The sequence below is a fragment of the Malaclemys terrapin genome, chromosome 12, assembly GCF_027887155.1.
Source record: "Malaclemys terrapin pileata isolate rMalTer1 chromosome 12, rMalTer1.hap1, whole genome shotgun sequence".
NCBI lineage: Eukaryota > Metazoa > Chordata > Testudines > Emydidae > Malaclemys > Malaclemys terrapin.
Window position 1 is genome coordinate 18009069 of NC_071516.1, and position 20388 is coordinate 18029456.

The 20388-nt window shown below is 44.9% G+C and overlaps 1 protein-coding gene across 2 annotated transcripts in view; it reads left to right on the top strand.

The window, feature by feature from the left end:
• Positions 1–20388, top strand: part of PREX1 (phosphatidylinositol-3,4,5-trisphosphate dependent Rac exchange factor 1) — a 219720-nt gene that overhangs the window by 64377 nt on the left and 134955 nt on the right. The gene's annotated exons all lie outside the window — the stretch shown is intronic.

Below are 20388 nucleotides of genomic sequence, written 5' to 3' on the forward strand. Positions count from 1 at the left end.
CCATCTGCATTCCAGTTAATCCTATCCTTATGGAAAAGTCCTATTGGATTTTAATAAAGGGTAACTTTTATATAAGTGTTTTTACTAGCCTATAGAATGCCCAGAATTCTATGCCTGTTATCTATTTGTATAGGATGGTTTAAAATCCCCACACACAACTGAAAAGAACTTACTCTATTCATTCTATAGACTTTTAGAGTAATTTGTATAAACCCATATTAAATGTCTATAAACCCTATTGCTTTAATCCCTGTCGTGTTCTATAGGACTTTCCCATGGAAATAGAACAGTTAGGGCAAGGTTTACAAAACCAGAGGCCCAAGGTCTGCATGCATTTCTGAGGGCACATTTTTGCCCTTAAATTGGCTTGCATGATAATTGTGGTTGGAGAGGCAAATTGGGTGTGTGCACAAACAACTAGTTAGTCTGCACCCAATAGCAGAATCTATTTCTTACAAACCAGGACCTCACACTTAACGGCCAGTCTAATTTATTTTATTGTACTGTATTTTTTAAAGTAAAATCGGCTACTGTTTCAATTCGAAATGCTGACTTAAAAAAGGAGAATTAATTAAACTCGCAGGACTTGAAAGTCCAGATTTATATAGGGAATTCTGAGCATCTCAGCAGATGCACCACAAGTCACTGGCAATCTCTGAGTGTTGCTTTTATTAAATTCTGGGGTATTTTTTCCACTCTCAATATTTTATTGCAAATAAAGTCTCTGCTCTGTGTGAGCCCTCAGTGACTGGCACTCAGTTGAATTCACAGATGCGGTTAGGACTCTTGCAAAGACTAAATTCAATCCAGTGTGTAAACTTGGTGGGTGAAGTGTTAAATGAGCTATTTGCCTTGGCCCAGGACACTGTGATAGGAGACCTGGGCTTTGGCAGCACATTCACGAGTTTGTTCTGTGGGCCGGTAGGGAAGGAGCATGTGGGGAATGCAGTGCAGGCAGCCTTTGGGGTGGCTGAGGATGCTGATAGTCTTGGATGGAGAGCTCCCACACTGACAGAGAGGATGAATGGCAGGGGTGTCAGCTCCAAAGGGAACTCCTTGTGTGCATTTCTTGGCCAGAAATTAGGTGCTACTATTCAGCAGCTAATGAAAGGGCAGCTGAGGGGGGAAAATGGCAGCCTGAATGAATGGGCTGCTTAGTACAGCCAGTCAGTGCATTGGCACATAGGCTGAATGGTCAATGTGCCTTTCTTAGCAGGGGCCATTCTTAAGGCTTCATGTTTTGGGGTGCCAAAGCCCTGGATAATCCTAGTTTCAAATCTAGGGTTGTCAAATAGCCTGTTTTCATAGTGGCTGTCCCAATTTCCAGAGGCCCGTCCTGGCAATAGGTGCCTTGAACTGTTGCTGAGCTATTTCCACCAGCAACGCGGCTAGTACAGAGGAGGATAAAGCCTGCACTACTGCTGGGAAGAGCACTGGCTGCAGAAATGCTAGCCCAGGGAGGAATCTCAGGCCCTGATTCTCATCTGACACTGGTGAAACTCAGTTGCCATCACATGAAGGAAAGATAACCTGGTGTGACTGAGATCAGAATCTGCCCCTGGGGCTTTACTGAAATATTTTGTGAGTAGCATGCAATGTAATATAAATATAGAAAATGAGGTTATAGGGAAGGGGGGGAAAGAAGTCACTCTGGAATGGAGGAGGGCCTGGAGATAATAGGGAAACCCCTCTTCCCCCATCCCTCCTGGGACCTGATCATATTCTGATTCACATCATAGCATAGCCCTCATGCCAAGAACAGTGGAGGAAAATGCCCATGATGGGGCACTAAACAGAAAAGGCCCTTAATCACCCTGACTGAACAATAAATAACCACCATCAGAGCCAGCTAAATTTTTTTCATAGAGCTGGTTGAAAACTGAAAACTGCCAATTATTTTGCACAGGACATACTTTAAAAACATTTCCCCCCCAAAATATCCTGTGAAAATTTGTTAGTTTGCCAATGAAAGACTACAATTGAAAACCGAAAATATTTCACTTTTCAAAAATGATTTTGGTTTCTTCTGTTCAGAATATTTTGACACAAATAAAAATGTTCTGGGAAAATTTTCATTTTGGTCAAAAAGCCATTTTTTGTCAATCATATTTGACCAGCTCTTTTTAATATATCTATTAATAAGAACATAAGAACAGCCGTACCGGGTCAGACCAAAGGTCCATCTAGCCCAGTATCCTGTCTACTGACAGTGGCCAATGCCAGGTGCCCCAGAAGGAGTGGACCTAACAGGCAATGATCAAGTGATCTCTCTCCTGCCATCCATCTCCATCCTTTGACAAACAGAGGCTAGGGACACCATTCCTTACTCATCCTGGTTAATAGCCATTAATGGACTTAACCACCATGAATTCATCCAGTTCTCTTTTAAATGCTGTTATAGTCCTAGCCTTCACAACCTCCTCAGGTAAGGAGTTCCACAAGTTGACTGTGCTCTGCGTGAAGAAGAACTTCCTTGTATTTGTTTTAAACCTGCTGCCTATTAATTTCATTTGGTGACCCCTAGTTCTTGTATTATGGGAATAAGTAAATAACTTTTCCTTATCCACTTTCTCCACATCACTCATGATTTTATATACCTCTATCGTATCCCCCCTTAGTTTCCTCTTTTCCAAGCTGAAGAGTCTTTAATCTCTCCTCATATGGGACCCGTTCCAAACCCCTAATCATTTTAGTTGCCCTTTTCTGAACCTTTTCTAGCGCCAGTATATCTTTTTTGAGATGAGGAGACCACATCTGTACACAGTATTCGAGATGTGGGCGTACCATCGATTTATATAAGGGCAATAATATATTCTCTTTCTATATTGATCTCTTTCTATTCCCAATACAGAAAATACATACAAATACCTCGGGGGCATGGTTGGAGCTGCATTTGAGGGTGCAGTGGCAAGCTGCATGTGTAGCATGGTCTTATAAATTAGGCACACAAATGCTTGCACATTTTTAACACATGCCTATGCATACACAGCACAAGGCCTTTAAGCCCTGGGTTCTAGACTGCCTGTGGTGAGGGTGACCTCTTCATACCATCTGTGTAATGGCAGATGGAACCCCAAACATCCTAAGGGATACCAAGGGTGGAACTAATATGCCCTACTAAATGTTTGAATGCAGTCTGAGGTGATGGGAATGCTGGGGAGGGTAGCTGACTTGCTGGAGCATTTCAGGTGGTGGTGTGCATTGCATGCATTGAATGCCCATGGAAGCCCTGAATATGACTTCCTGACTGGCTGTGCCTTCAGGACAATTCTGTCTGGTTCCCAAATGCACATGTAGAACAGCATGCCTTATTACAAGTGTCCCGGCCCGCCACTGCTTTCAGGTCAGGTTACGCTAGCAGGCTTCTCGACTTCCCCATTATGTTTAAAACATAATGGTGTGATTCTTTGCCCTGATTCAGAGGAAGCGGGCATTGGAGGCTGTGTGTGATACGATTGTGTTCTGCAAGAACATGTGTGCAGGGAAGAAATGCTGCAGTGAGACGGAGTCATCAAGACAAAACAAATGTATGTAAAGGGGAACTATGAAACCTAGCTTTTTGTGTGTTTGGGGGAATGGGGCAGTAGATATATTTAGATTGTGCTCTTGTCTAGCTCTCTGATCAGGCAAAATGATGCATCGTTTCCTGTTTGTTTTGGGAGGCACGGGACAGCTTTCTGAATTTGGGTCTTGGTAAGCACCCCAAATTGTAGATGCTTCTCTGAACAATCCAGATTTCTTAAATCTGTAAAACTGGGCAGGAAATCTCACAGGAACAAGCTTTCTTGTGAGATATTCTGGTGTGTTCTGGGAGCTGGAGAACCCTGTAGATGAGCTTGTCTCACAGCATTTTGATGCTTGCTCTTTTATATGGAATTTAAGGATGCAAAGGCAGCTGTGAAAAGAGGAAAAAACAATCTGCCCAATTCACCCCCAGGAAGATTTTTGGATTGGTTGAGAATTTGGGGCCACATTTCACAGCGTTGTGAGGATTTTATGCTGCCTGTTTGTCCAACTCTGCATTATTTTCATTGACCACATTATCCTTGTGGAAGTGCAGGCTGCTGACGTGCACAGGCATCTTCCAGTCTGTGGTGCAGGGACCTTGTGCCAAGAGGTAAATAAAGGGCTGACTTTTGTGATAGTGATTTCCACATTACTGTGCCCCACGGCACTCAAATGGCTAACGGTTCCCCGGGAGGTGAGAGCCTAGACACTGCTGTGCTGGGCTTAGTAAAGAATGCAGCGCAGTTCAGTGACTGCACTAGCATCAAGCAGTTTTTCATTAGTGAACTGTTTATTCCTGCTAATGACATCAAATGTGGCTATGTGGCTTGCTCGGCTTGCTCTTTTAATTCCTTTTTTAAAAACCTGCATATAAAAGAAACTTATTTGCTGGAAATCTAAACCACTTCCAGGCCAGATTTTGAGAGGTGCAATTTTGTGTGTGGCCTGAGTCGCATGCATGCAAGCCCCAGGATCTACATGCACAACCCTCAACTTGGGTGCGAGTTTCGGAAGTTATGAGCATGCAAAGCTGAGCCTTTCAAAATCTAGCCCTTTATTTTCTAACTCTGAAACTATAAAGAGATTATGTTTCTTCTGACGATGATTTGCATTAACAGCTTTATTGACAATTGAGTTTTAGTTAAACACAGACTTCCTGTCTTCATTCTCTAGAAATGGAAGTACCAGTCCTGAACCCTGCCTCCGTTGCAATCAATGGCAAAACTCCCAATTGACTTCAGAGGAGCCAGGATTTCACTGTGAGTGTGTTGGAATAGTGAGTGGAGTGAGGAGGCATCGGTGTTTGAAGAAGGGAGAGGGCTTGTTTAACTCTACCTAGGTTTTTACCTTATTTAGAGACAAAGATGTGATTTGATGGTCTTATCGCAAGCCTGGGAATCAGAAACTTCCTATCTCTGGTACTGACTCCATGTGTGGCCTTGAGCAAGTATATTAAGCTCTCTTCTGCTTTCCTCGTCTGCAAAACGGAGATTATTACTACTTGCCTCACAGGGGTGTTGTAGGGCTTACTGAAGTCAATATTTGTAAAGCGCTCCATTATGTATATCTGTCCTTGGCTTTTACAAGCTTTGATTATTTGTCAATGGCCTACCTATCACAGCTTGTAATTCAGGGTTGATCTTCCCTAGAGGAAAAGAAACAATCCCCCATAAATATATCGATAATATCAGGTAAACACACATACCATAATGTGCACAAGCAAGGCTGGACATTTCTATGACAGGATATACTATATGCTATTTCTAGAAGTAGCTTAGAAATCAGTTCTATATTGACTGGTGACATCTGATCACAAAAATGGATGGGTGAGACCCTGTGCTGTTTGTGAGCACCTCCTGCTGGTTAGATGTTGGGACAAGAACAACAAATGAGTGCTGTCCTTAGTCTCCAAGCCTCAGTGCCAGGCCCAGGAGGAATGGCGGGGAACTTCAGCTGAAGTTTGCCGCAGTAATTGCCATGGAAGTGAGCAAATCTGTGTTGGGATTGAGAACCGAGAACCCTGCCACAGGGACCAGTGGTTTGCAAAATAAATATGAAAAAGCAAATAAAACAGAAATATTTCACTGTACATTGAAATCTTTCAGACTAGCTGTTTGACTTGGCCAAAGTTGCTCCTTAAGGGAAAAAAAATACATGGTTAACTCTTTCTGTCCTCATTTCCTGCCAAATAAAGGGAGGGGGAAGCAGGAACTTGGAGACAAATTGTTGCATTTGTAAGCAAGCTGTAAAAGGGAGTATTAATTTAAATTCAGACACTCCTCCCTACCTGAAAAGCCAAACTAGGAATCCAATGTTGGGTTCACTGAGTTCAGTGGGAGCAGGATCAGCCCCTATATTCTTAGCTCTTGGGGGGATTTTGATACGTGTCTTCCTCTGGATTCAGTTTCTTTTCCATATATACTGAGCAGGTTAGCTGACAGACACACATGCTCTAACTGCTTGTTTTATGAGGCGGAAGAATCCACAGCAGGGAAAGCTCAACATGCATTTTGCTTTTTGAAAGCAGCCCAAAGTGTATTAACTGAACACTCTCCGGGGCATAGCAGGGGAGAGGGGAGAGTTTATCTCCCAGATGCCAGGGGAGGCAGCCTATCCTGCCTTCCATATAGATAGTTTGGGACTGTTCTAATCCCACCACACCTCCTGGGACTCTGTGGCATCAATCCCGCTTTTGCCCTTTCACCAGATCACAGATTTTTCCATGTGTCTGCACTTCTTGGAAATTGCTCACAGGCCGCAGAGAAACAGCCTCTCGTGTTAGGCTCTGATGGTGAGAATCCCAGCCTGTCATAGCCCTTTGTGGGGTTTGTGCTACCTCCACAGAAAGCTGAGCTCCCCGTTGTCACATCACAGCCGCTTAGCACAGTTCTTCCGGCGGGATATTTGAAGCGCCAAAGACCAGAAGTTATAACATGTGTGTTCAGTACTGGAGCTCCAGTCGCCAGCTTTGAAGGGACTTTTCAAATACACCGGAAGTCTTTATAACCGTTGGTACTGAACTGACAGATGCTGTGCCACGCTGACATGATTCTGAGGAGAACTAACTAGAGGGGCCGCTGTTACTGAAGAGATTTATGTTAGGATGGTCTAGTTCAGAAATATTAACTCCACCAATGTAAGTCCCATAGGTACATTCCTGCACCACTGTTCAGAATGTATAAGGGGAGCAGAGGGTTGTTGACTGCAGTCATTAACACTTGCTGTATTAACTCTGGTGCCCCATATACCTTCATTGGAATTCAGCAAATTGTTTGAAGTGGATTCATGGCAACTGTTGCCAAATTCTAAGACCAGCTCTCTGGATGTGAAGGGCACGTACAGACTCTGAGGCTATCCTCTCTATATCAACACTAAAGTTTGGCTAACAAGAACCCCTTGCATGGGTAATTGTGTCCTGGGGAAAATCCCTCCAGATGGGAATGTCTGCCCCAGTTTAAAATTTTACTTGGTTCCTTTTTTAGCTTTGTAATACAGCAGCTCAAAAAATACAACAGAAACACCACCCTGTGTTCCATCATTTTATCTTCCTGGGTCCTTTTAAAAATCTAGTACAAAGATCAAAGTACAGAATTGGTGGCCTGATTTTTCTGTACCATAAAGGTGACCTTAGAACAGTACAGTAGTTGCACATGCAAAGTAGATGCACAGATGCAGACTTATAAATGTTACCTTTTGGGCTTGCAAATGATACAGCACACAAAACTGTGAATGCGGCTCATTACACATTTGCATACTCACAAATAGAGACCAGGATGAGGCCTCCTTGAAAATATGGTTCATAGAGAGTATGCCCCACAGCAACATCTCAATATTAAGGTCCAGTTTGGAACCTAAGCTACTTCAAAGACCCTCTAACCATATGACAATTAGATCTGAGCAAAATGTTCCTAATGAAATACAAAACCAGGTGAATGTGCTCCGTTTAGGATTTTGTTACATGGTTAAAACATAGACCTGGTTTGTGGGTCTCCCAGGTTTATGAGACTCTGAAGCAAGCCTCGATTGAACAATGACTGTGCATGGGAATTGTGTAAACTTGGTGGTAAAACTGGTGGAAACGTGCTGAATCTCACCTGTTTCAACTAACTCTGAGCTTTCCTCTATACTTGAAAATCAAAGTGAAACTCGGTGTGAGAATCTGAAGACTGAAGGCTAGAGTCTCAGCTGTGTAATTTGGTTTTGCTGACGTGGGGCTACAGTTAATTCCCTCAGCTGAGCATCTGGCCCTTATGTTTGCATGAACCCCTGAAAAGAGAAATTGCCAATTTCTCTTCAGGTTTGAAATGATCATAGAGTGCTTCTTGGAGCCAAAGCACAATGTCTGCAAGGATAGGCTGGGCTCTTTCACGGATTTCTGCATGTTTTCATCTGGCCCATTGGTTTATTTCTGTTCAGCTTGTGGGAAGACCCAGGAGGGTGAAATCCTGGCCCCACTGAAATCAGTGTGAAAACCCCATTGACTTCAATGAGATAGGATTTTTGCCCTAAAAAAATTTCAGACTTCCCTGTGAAGTATTTGATATTCTGTCCAAGAAAAAATCACTAGGAAGAGAAAGAGCAGAGGTCGAGAGAGAAAGAGAGAGAGATGTTGGAGACAGTCATCTCCCCATCATCTCAGTTCTTTAGTTAGGTCAGAAGTCAGCAACATCTTTGCAATCAGAACATAAACTCAAAGGGTCCAACAGTTCGGTATGCGTCAGTTTAACATCTGGACACTGGTGTGTGTGTGTGTGTCCTCCTCCAAACCTGATTTTGGCATCTTTTGATGTTTGTAGACACTCTGATGCTTGAATCTCCCCCGGAGAATGGAGTAATGTAACATATACTGGAAAATGGTTCAAAATGTCTTGGTACCGATGGGCTCTGTTTAACTGAACAAACTTCAGTGGGCTAGAATTGGCTTTAGTCTGCAGCCCCCTTTCAGGTATGGGTTCAGTGAGAGTTTAGGTAATATGGGTCACCTCCTGAGATCTTTATGCAGTGTTTACTCAGCGCTTATTCCTCAGGCAAACTCCCACTGAAGTCAGAGTAAAGGCTGAATAAACACAGAGTAAGGCCCTCAGGATTTGGCCCTATTGTTTCATAAACCACCTAAAAGAGGGGTAGAATACAATGCATCTTTCATGTAAACTGCACCCTAAAGCACTTTGCAGAGTTAAGTGGTTCAGCAAAAAGATCAAAATAAACCAATGATAGAAGCATAGAGAGAGAGAAATTAAGAGGCCTTGGAAAGGGACAGCAGTTGTATGGAATTTTCAAAGGAGCCTAGGGATGTTAGGCACACAGCCTCCTTTGAAAATACCAGCTGGCATGTTTTGATGTGAGTTCAGAAATGAGCTGGAGTAGCAATGAGATGGAGATATCTAACCCAGATGGCAGGAGAAGGAGAAGACTCTTTCCCCAAAGTGCCGAGATTGGGGTTTGAGTGAGTGATGTTAGATTGGTGGGGAGGGGAGGGTCATGAGGTATGCTGGAGCATGCCCATGAAGGTGACAATTTTCAAAATGAATGGAAAACCCTTAGTGCTGCCTGAGGATGGGATCACTCTGGCCTTGCTTCCTTGTACTTTGACGAATGTGGGCAGCAGCAGCATTCTACAGACACTGCAGCCTGTGGAGCTGGGACTTGGAGAAGCCAGGTGAAAGCTGCAATGCAAAGGCAGGAGGTGGTGACAGCCAGGAGGAGGATTTCAGTAGAGGTCACGACAAAGGAACAGAAGTGGCAATAGGCGGGTTTGCAGCAACAACTGTCTGTCACTTCAAGAAGTAGCCTTTATCATTTAAATGAAAACAAACTCTCCATAAGAAAGGAATCTCTCCCTCGCTGCAGTGTCAGACAGGCCACATGTTGCTCTCACTCCCCATTGGTCTCACCTTTCTTTGCTATCAAGCCATGAATGGCTTTTGTTCTCTTTTTGCAGATTTCAGGTGTAAACAGTATAATGGAAATGTAGACACAAGCTGGGTCCTTTCCAAACCTGCGCTGTAAATGATTTTCCCCAGGAAGCTATGCTAGGTGAGGTCACAAAATTCACATGTCCTGGATCCAGAGCAGGGCTCTACTGAGAATGTCCATGCATATGCATATTCATGTTGCAGGCATCACACTCCCAGGTGCTGCTTGCAGAGCCACAGTGCTGTCACCCATACATGCTGAGAGACACTGTCACTGGCTCATGGGTTGAGCTGATTCTCTCACATTTCACTAGTAGCCCTGGAATTTTGTACTTGCACAAACTGTGAGATTGGTACCATCCAGGCAAGCCAGCATTGGTACATAATGACTTGCTGACACAATCCAGACACGTCAGCTGAGATTTACAATTGAGCCTAAGGGAGTAAAATAGGATTTGAGTGCCTAAGTCCCTTGGGCTCCACTGAAAATCCCAGCCCTATGCAATACCTATATTTTGCAATCCTTTTTATTACCTTCTGTGGTATACAGCATGATACCCACTTACAGGACGGCCGTTAGACACGTCAGTCGTGCGTTTTAATGTACGGGTGGTCCTTTTGATGCAGGATTAGTTAAGGGAAAGGATAAATGCCATGCTATCAAGGATTTGGCTTGTGTAAGCAGCAACCACTTCTCACTTCCAAAATATAAAGAAATAATCCTTCAGTTTATTCATACACTTCTGGATTTTAAACAGCTGTTCTTTTCCACGGTGCACTCAGCCCTCACTGGGATTCCCCATATATTGTGTTAAAAAGTGGAAGCAAAAGGTTTTTTGTAGCCAGTGTCTGGGCTTAATTCATATGTATCAGATTGCTGGTACCAGTGTGTGTTTTGTAATACATATAGACATAATTATTATTTACCTATCTGAGGAGGTAAAAAATAATCCCTTGAATGTGGTATCTGTAAGCCTGGCGTGACAGGTCTCCGGGGAACCCTAGCAGTATTCACTGTGCTTCTCCCTGTGTTTGTTTGGAGAGGCAGCTGTTGCCTCTGGATTTTGCAACTGAAGTGGTGTTTGTTTTCTAGTGGCCTATCCAGTTCCACTGAGGGTTACCTTTTAAAAATGTTCACACAGCCTTTCATAGGAGCAGATGATTTGTTCCTTATGTTGCTTTTAGGGTTGCCAACTTTCTACTCAACACAAAACCGAACACCCTTGCCCTGCCCCCTCCCCACCTCTTCTCCAAGGCCCTGCCCTCTGCCCTGCCCCTTCTCTGAGGCCCTGCTGCTACCCACTCCATCCCCCTTGCTCGCTCTCCCCACCCTCATTCGCTCATTTTCACTGGTCTGGCTCAGGGGGTTGGGATGCAGTAGGTGGTGAGGACTCCAGCTGGGGGGTGCAGACTCTGGGGTGGGGCCAGAAATGAGGCGTTCAGGGTGCGGGAGGGGGCTGTGGGCTGAGGCAGTGGTTTGGGATGTGGGAAGGACTACGGGCTTTGGGCTGGGGGTGTGGGCTCTGGTGTGAGTCTGGGGATGAGGGATTTGAAGTGCAGGAGGGGGCTCTGGGCTGGGGCCGAGAGGTTCAGAGTGCAGGAGGGGGCTCTGGGCTGGGGCAGGGGGTTGGGATGCGGGGGGAAGGTGATGACTCCAGATGGGGGTGCAGACTCTGGGATGGGGCTGGGGATGAGGGGTTTTGGGTGCAGGAGGGTGCTCTGGGCTGGGATCGAGAGGGTGGGAGGGGGATCAGGGCTGGCACAGGGGGTTGGGGCACAGGAGGGGGTCAGAGGTGCAGGCTCTGGGTGACGCTTACCTCAAACAGCTCCCTAAAGCAGCGGCATGTCCCCCCTCCAGCTCCTATGTGAAGGTGCAGCCAGGCGGCACTGCGAGCTGCCCCATCCGCAGGTACCGCCCCCGCAGCTCCCATTGACCACGGTATAGAAGTCAGAGGGGAGACATGCCGCTGCTTCCGGGAACCGCGTGGAGCCATGGCAGGCAGGGAGCCTGCCTTAGCCCCGCTGCGCCACCGACCAGACTTTTAACTGCTGACCAGAGCTGCCAGAGTCTCTTTTCAACCGGACACCTGGTAACCCTATTTGCTGTAACATCCATGTTCTTAAAATGTGCAATAGGTTCATAATCCTTAAGAATGAGGACATTGGAATGAAAAAAAATAGTTTCTTAGAGGAGACAAAGAGTGTATGTTAGCAAGAAAGAGACAATGTCCGTCTGGGTAGAATTCTGTACATATCACAGAGATCTTCATACATGCCTGCAAAGGATGGTGAAATGTACTGCACAAAGCACAAATGATTATTACTATTAATCCACCTCGTCACATGTCTAACATAGCCCAGTGTTATGTAGGTGCTTTTACATTTGAAGAAAAAGTGCCCATTTGAAAACACTGTATAGAAAGGCTGATTTGATATTCTGCTGAGAAAAAAGCAGTAATACATCATACAGGTCTTCAGTTCAGAGATCCAGGCACTGACTGGGCTATTGCAGGTTTTTTTGTTTGTTTGTTTGTTTTTTGTTGACTCTCCAGTGTCTAGTACATAGCTTTTATTCTACTTCTTCTTCTTGATCATTTCCAGGTCGTTAGCATTTCAGTTCCTCTTCAGAGATTAGGTCAAAATATAAATATGTGCCGGTGAGCTTTGAGACTCTGAAGCTTACGTAATACACAGGAAGCACAAAATTAGGGCAATAAAGAACACTGTGATGCTACTTCCTGCCACTAAACACCTCTGCCGATGAGGCAAGTCCCTGTTCAGCTGTTTGCAGATGAATTAATTAGATCTGAACCCTTTCTTAAAGCTTCATTCTTCCTCTCAGCTGTGATTCTTCATTGTTTCAAAAAGAGACGGAAAATGCTCTTTGTATGGCAAATATTGCACATAAGTATTTCTGGACAATTTGCTTGTATGATGTTACTTAAGTTCTTTTCTACCTTTACCAGAAATTGCTCATTTTAAATTTCTCATGATGAGAGCCTAAATATCAGCAGTCAGTAATTCTGAAATTAACACAATAAATCACTGCAGTATAATCTGCAATATAAGAGGCATAATAGCAAATTATAATAATAAATAGTTTTGATCTCACACCAGTTTTACATTGGTGTAATTTCATTGACACCAGTTGCTCCTGATTTACACTGGTGTAAATGGAGTTGCACCCATGTAAAACCTGTATATGTGAAAATTGAATCAAGCCCAGTATCTGGCTTTCATCCTGAAGTAGCCCAAATAGTTTTACAAACCATACCGTCTATATATAGACAGGAATCACTTCATTCATTACTAAATTCCAGCTTCCTCTGCGGTGGAACTCAGTAGCTTTTCAACAGCACACAACACTACGGAACAGGTTAGAAGTGACGAAGAGGAGAACAATTCCATCTCCAATTGAAATTACTTGATTCCTGATTGAATACAGGGCCGCCCAGAGGATTCGGGGGGGCTGGGGTCTTCAGCGGCGGGGGTCCTTCCGCTCTGGGTCTTCGGGGCACTTCAGCGGCAGGTCCCGGAGTGAGTGAAGGATCCGCCGCCGAAGACCCGGAGCGAAAGAAGCCCTTGCCGCCGAATTGCTGCTGAAGACCCGGAGTGGAAGAAGCTCCGGGTCTTCGGCAGCGGGTCCTTCACTCATTCCAGGTGTGTTCGGCAGCACTGAAGGACCTGCTGCTGAAGACCCGTCGAAAACTCTCGTGGGGGCCCCTGCGGGGCCCGGGGCAAATTGCCTCACTTACCCCCTGCCCCCACCCTCTGGGTGGCCCTGATTGAATATGACTGGGAACTGTAGCAGAGTTTCATAACAGTTCTTCGTTTAGGTGGTTTTCAATTTGCTTAGAAAGAAGTACCCAAAGACATGGTTTTCCTCAGACCTATATATTTAGTTTGAATGTGTTAATACGAAAATATGTCCCATATCAGATTGAAGTGTTTGGAAATAGCCCCAGCGCTGTCATTGTTTAAATTATCCTGAGATTATTTACTATGTTGTGGTTGAGACTTAAGCGCAGATCTGTAGCTCAGAGAGTGTTTGTCACATGGAGGATGAAGGATGTTCATGTTTCCTGTAATTTCTGCAAGGTGATTGGTTATGATTTGTGCATCTACTCCACACTAGAAGAACATGAGCACTCTGCTGAGGCTGAGGGCTAGCAGTTAAGCAACTTGAACTAGGATGCACCTGCATTCAAAACCCAGATTTCACCAAATGTTCATTTGAAACCGTCCCAATATTTTAATATATCCATGTTCCCAATAGGACTGGCTCCAGGGTTTTTGCCGCGCCAAGCAGCAAAAAAAGTCGCGATCTGCGGCACTTTGGCAGCAGTAACTTCATTCTTCGGTGGCAATTCGGTGGCAGGTCTTTTGCTCCGAGAGGGACTGAGGGACCCGCCGCCGAATTGCCACCGAAGAGCTGGACGTGCCACCCCTCTCTGTTGGCCGCCCCAAGCACCTGCTTGCTGAGCTGGTGCCTGGAGCTGGCCCTGGTTCCCAAAGAGGTTGTGAGCAACTGCATTGAAAACAATTGAGTTATACCAGTGTCAATTTGGTGTCCCAATTGATCCGAAGCGCAGACCCAAGGGCAGTGGCAGTGCTCACCGAAGCAATGAGAAGAGAAAGGGGGTGTTGTACATTCAAATGCAGGGTTTTTATGGGAATGAGGAGTTATTCCCAGCATTGCCAGGGCCAGATTAAGGTATAGAAACTGCAGGTCTGTGATGAGGGCCCCACTTTCTCAAGGCACATGATGAGATCAGAATCTCAGCTTTCATTTGAAAAATGTGTTTCTGTTTCCTCATAGAGGCAAAGAAAAGCTTGAAATATGACCTGCGCCAGAGGGGATACGTGGAGGGGAGGGGCAGGCAGGGTCACGCCCCCCCCCCTTCTGATTTGCTGCTTCACTTGTAATGAGCATGCTCACACAGACTGAGCATGCTCAGTAACACTGCTGAAGCCGGCTGCCCTCACTCCGTTCCACCCCTCCCCCACTATCGGCAGGGCACGGGTCGCCCCTGCCTGAGTGTAACTGATGCAGTCTGAGTTTGCAGAAGGCTTGAAACAATAGCTCCAGGAAGTGTGAACTAGCTCCTTTATCTTAACTCTGAAATTTGCTCATCTCCCCCGACCTAGCTGGAGTGGGGCCATGAGGGGGCATAAGGAGTTGGCTAGGGTGCTGGGTTGCTTTAATTCAAACCTGAGTATTACCAAAGTTAAAAAATAGTCTGTCAAATATCAATCAAAGCCAATACATGGCATTAGCTACCTGTCTAGGGAACAAGCTTCATAATACTGCACTTTGAGATACTGTTTATTGCTGATTTGGTAGTGGGCTGTCCCATGCTGTTTGGCTGTTTCTGTTCCCTTTTTCATTTCTCCCTGAGTTATGCACAGCTTCTCTTCCTTGTATTTACTTGGAAATCTCTTTCTATTCCTGAACATTTGAGGAAGTATGCTTTGTATTTTGGGTAGGGAAGTTGAGCATGAGTCTCGTTGCAATCTCTGCTCTGTTGTTTTGGTTACAGAGCCATTCCCACTTTGTCATCCACTCCTTGTTTTTATTGCTAGTTTGCGATCTCTGATTTTAGAGTTGGTGAGAGCCTGTCCTTGCTTTGTATATTTCATGTGGTCATGTAACGCTTGTTGTCATTGCATTATTAGCTAGAGCTATAACTCAAGTTTGGCCTCTAACCTGACTCCCATCCACACACACAAATCTGTAGGGTCATGGCTACACTACAGAGCCTATGTCGGCATAGCTGTGTAGTTGTGTCTACCCTAGGGATTCTGCCGGCATAACTATGTCTCCTGTGAGGGTGTGAATTTTTACCTCCCTAGCCAACATAGCTATGCTGGCAGAACTTTGTAGTGTAGACCAGTCCTAGCTCGAGGGAAGTGGTGCTTTAAACTGGAGCTAGTTGGCCCATCAGGTGCGGAGGAGGGGTTGACATTCGAGTGCAGCGGACACTTGAGCTGCTAATGCAAAGGATGCAGCTACTGCTAATCCAGGCACTCTGCTAACCCAAACACCGTGCTGTTCTTTTTAGGGATAGGGCTAGTTTCTTAAGTGTTACTCAGTTTTGAATGTGGTTGCAATGATCATGTGTCTGGAAGTTAGTATTGTTGAGGGCTGGGAGTGAAAAGTTCTTGGAGTGTGGTTTTAACAAGCCTTCTTAGTGGTTTGTGGATGGGGAGCTAGGAAGATAGCTGAGTATAAGGGCATGTTTATACTAGGAAAATAAGCGTCCTTTTACCACGTTAGCTAACACCTTGTAACTAAACACTAAGATATGTTTAACTTGACCTACTAATACACGTTAAAACTACAACAGCCTTGTCCACACTAAAATTTTACCATGTGTTAGTTAACACATTCGCTAACAAGTGGTAAAAACACACCCTGTTTCCTCGTGGAGACAAAGCCTAAGTATTTAAGATGCAACAAGAACCCCTCAGAACCCATTTCAGCGGGAATCCAATGTGATTATCCATCTGTGAAAGACTCCTTCTGCAAATCATGCCTTAAACTGAATGCCACATGCAGTGGAGGTTCTGAGTTGCACAATTCAAACTAAATGACTTGCAGTTGTGATAGTGGACTGCCAGTGTAATAGACTGAATGGCATAAGACTTGCATGCAAAGGGAGGCATTAAAAAAATCTGGCCTGACGAAAAGAAAATATCCGTGTAACTATTGTTTGCATATTCCAAGAGTGTGTGTGCGTTTCCCTGTGAGTCTGTGTAAGGATGGAGATGATTTTATTTTTCCTATCCTTATAAAGATGCATGATGCAGCTTGCCCTGCAACGTGGTACAGAAAGGAAACATTTCACTTCATAGTCTCTTCTGCTTAATATAGGTTTGCTTGAATCCTGCGAGGCATTTGCACCTTGAGTAAACATGCGTGATGTGTGGTGAATCAGACATGGCCTACTGTGTTTGGAAAGCCAGCAGACCTTTAAGGCAACGAGTCACAGACTCACAGTGCACAAATAAATATTGTGTTGATGCAGCAGCAGAGTTTTAAACAAAAACAAATCCTCCAGGGGCTGTTTTTCTGCAATGGGCTGCTTTCCGAGCGATTAGCACGCACACAGGGAAGAAGGAACCTTGAGCTTCAAGAAAAGTAGGAGGGGAAGGAAAATCTGCCCTACTGATCTGGCTTGTGGCATTGACTCGAGTGATTCCCCATTTGCTTCTAGACGTTGTGTAGTCCTAGTACTCTGAGCTAGACTCTGCCTCTCTGTGCTGGTGTGCTACTATTTCCTCCCTCTTTTCTGTTGTGCATGCAGTAATCCGCCACTGAGTTTAAGCTGCTCTAAAACCCAGCCTAATGACTGACTGCACAAGACTAAGGTATATGGGCAGATAGAATAGGAAAAGTATCTATCTACTATCTTTCCATCCATCCATCCCAGGCTCACTGCCATGGTACCTCAGCGCCTTCAGAGTTTAACTTTTGATTATACCTAGGGCTGCAGATTTGTCACAGAACTGTTTAATCAAAAATCACAGAGCAGTCATGGGAGATTTAGTAGAAGTGATTTTTGATTTAAAAAATGCCATAACAAATGAGGAGGAGGGGCCTGGGTCAGGGAAGGTCTGGATAATGTTCTCACCCTACATGTAGGATGACCAGATAGCAAGTGTGAAAAATCGGGATGGGGGTGAGGGGTAATAGGAGCCCATATAAAAAAAAGCCCCAAATATCGGGACTGTCCCTATAAAATCGGGACATCTGGTCACCCTACCTACATGCAACCTGCAGTGATTGTTCCTGCAGCTCCTGTCCTGGAGGGTTGGGCCCAGATCCCCACTCTAGGTGTTGCAACCTGGCACATGGGGTCACAGTGCCGCTCAGATTTGGCCTAGCCAACCCTCCCTCATGACAGTGGAGAGGCAGCCAGGCCAAACCTGAGCAGCACTGTGACCTCACACACCAGTGGCAATGCCCAGAGCAGGGAGCCAAGGCCATGGGACAAAAACCACAAGAGCTGTTGCTGCAGGATGAGTTTATTAAAATCACAGACGCAAAGATGAGTCATGGACGAATGAGAAAATCACATTATCTGTTACATGTTTCCCACCATGACAAATCTGCAGTCCTACTTATAACTTTCTTATACTGTATGTCTTACGCTGATCTCCCTTCCCCCACTATCCCATAGTTTTCTTTATAATTTGGGGAAGGCTAAAACAAGTCAAATAAGTGAGTTTTGCCTTTGATTCTGAAGGGGTGAGTTTCCTGGCCATCCTGGTGTGAATGAATTCCATCACCATGGAAAGCTCAGTTCCCTATGTTTATGAATCTCACCCTTGTGATTGATGGTTCTGTTATCCCAGAGAAGCACAGCTATTATAGATGAACATGACTGTGCAGAGGGAGACAGTTCCTCTGACAACCTGTCTAAGGCATCAGGACCAAACCCTTGAATTCACGGTATAGCCAGTGAAGAGTGCGGAGCCGGGACTCTTTGCAGCCTTGGATTCTGAGTAACCAGTGGCTGACTTCAGAACCAACTGAAGCTTTTTTAATTAAGTGAAGGGATCACTAATGTATGGCTTTGTGGCCAAGTCAGAGTTGGATGGGATACAGACTTCTGGACAGTCAGAGATGGAAGAGGCCATTTTTTTCATCCCCAGATCTTTAGGTATCTAGAAGATATCACAGCAGAAGTCTGTTTGAATGCTAAGAGAGCTGATGCCCTTAATGGAGGGTGAGGTTATGGACATGGCAGGTTGTTCAAAGTGCTCCCTTCTTCCCACCAGCATCACCTTTGTCATTCCGGGGCTCAACTTCAGCCAGTTATTCTTCATCTCCAGGTACCAGGGTGATGGTACTGTTGATGATGTTGGATGGTAAAGAAGATATGTATTGTGGGCACTTGAGCCTATGCCAACTGCTGAATGGGAGATGATGCTGGTGCAGATGTGATCTAAGCCAGGTAGAGTTACCTGCAAAGGATGGGATGCGTTGACTCAAAGCATTTAACAAAATGTCTCTAGAGAAGGACTTATTTTCCCAAGCATATTTGGGAGCAGGTTGGAAGGAAGGCAGCATTGTCATGTGAACACAGCATGATACGTTAGCTGTTGGGCTGTTCTTTAACCACTTGAATCGTTTTCTTTAGCGACTTGAGTGACTGTTGCAAAAGACTTTGATTTCAGAAGAAAAGGGATTTAAAACCAGGGAACAGATAGTTTTGCGTCCAGTAAGTCCAGATTTTTATGGTTACATTTTGAAAAGTTGGCTATTAGGTTTCTAGGACAAAAAACAACAACAACAACAATCTCATTTAACAACTGTCTTGTTTCAGTGACACTGGAGAGATTGTTGTTTATACACATCAAGATGATCAGAAGGTTGGAACAGACTAGACAGTCTGTCTACAAAGCTGATTCTCTCTCTTCCCCCTGGCATGCCTTTCCCTCTTTCTTTTCTCTCTCTCTCTCCTTCTGCGTCTCGCTATTTTTTCATCTCACTTTCTCTGTGTGTGCCCCTCGCTCTCTCAGTCTCACACACATATTAAATGATCTTTTCAGACAGGCGTCACAGAAAAGCTGTTTTTTAAATTAACACAGGCTCTGCTTTTTATTGACTAGACCGTAACAGCTAATGTGATTTGCACCTTCTTCTTACCAGCTTTCTATTATTAGAAATATACATTGCTGGGACTTAGATGCTGGTAAATATTAGTCACCAGTGGAGCTCGCTGATTGTGTAGATTCATTAATTATTCCAATTGGATTTGTTATTTCCAAACAGCGAGAGGAACCTGTATAAAAGGAAGCCAAGAGTCCCTGCTTGGTTTATCGTTTTAGAATTAGGGAAACAGCTTTTCTGTCTCATATAAATCTGGCTCCTATTAATTAGTGCACAGCTATCACACCCAGTGCTGGAGCTGGGGGGGGGGGCAATCATATTCTCCCCTTCCCCACATACTTCCTGTCGATCCTGGTGCCGTTGCTCAGCATGTTAAACAGTTCATCTCAAACAATCCCAGTGGCTTCCCCAGTTGCTGCCAGGACATTTGGAAGCACATGAACATTGTGGGTGACTTCGGCAAACTTACTGGTTAAGGTTATTGGCTGGGTTCTTATAAACTGGCTCCTGGGTCATCAGAAAAATGTTCTGTCCCCTAAAAATAGTGGTTCTCAAACTTTCCCATCCTGGGACTCTGCTCCCAACTCCCCATAGCTAGCTGGGATCTAGTCAGGATCCTCTTCCCATATAGCCATATGGGAAAAGCAAGGTGGTTGTGACCCCAGACGTTTGTGAACCCTAGGTTGAGAATCCATACTCTGGAAATTATATATATACACGACGGGCCTAATCTGTCTCTCCATCCATCCAGCTGTCAACTGTGTACTGGCATCCATCCCTGTAGTGTCTGAACACCTTCTGATTCTCTTCTCCCTTCTGGTCCAATAGTAACAAATGAGAGAGGGCCAGGGCTGAGCAGGAATATAGTGGTGCCCATGCAGTACTGAAGGGCAAATAAATGGCTCATGCTTACACTCTTCAAGCCAAGAAACTAGAGGCAGAGACAGTCACAGGCCACAGGTTTGATTCAGCAACACAGCTCCCTGTGGTGTTATGGGCAGTTGCCCAGCTCCACATGAAGCCGAATCAAAAATTAGCTGGATCTGCGTCAGCTGACATAGACACTGCTCAGAAAGAGTCCAGCTTTTAAAGGCTTTTTATTATCGTTCAGTAACAGGACAGCTTTGTAGCATACATACAAAGGAATGACACAAATCCCCCTCTGTCTCAGGTGGGTAAGAAAAGCCCCTTCTTCCCCTGCTTGCAACACTCCCCAGGGCTCAGCCCTTTGCGTAGGAGGTGCGTATAGAAACCACTAACAAGGACAGACAGGAAAAACTCTCTCCCCTTTTATGTTGGTACCACTTTAATTGATCCCAGCAGATTCCCTCCTCTGGGTTCCCACTC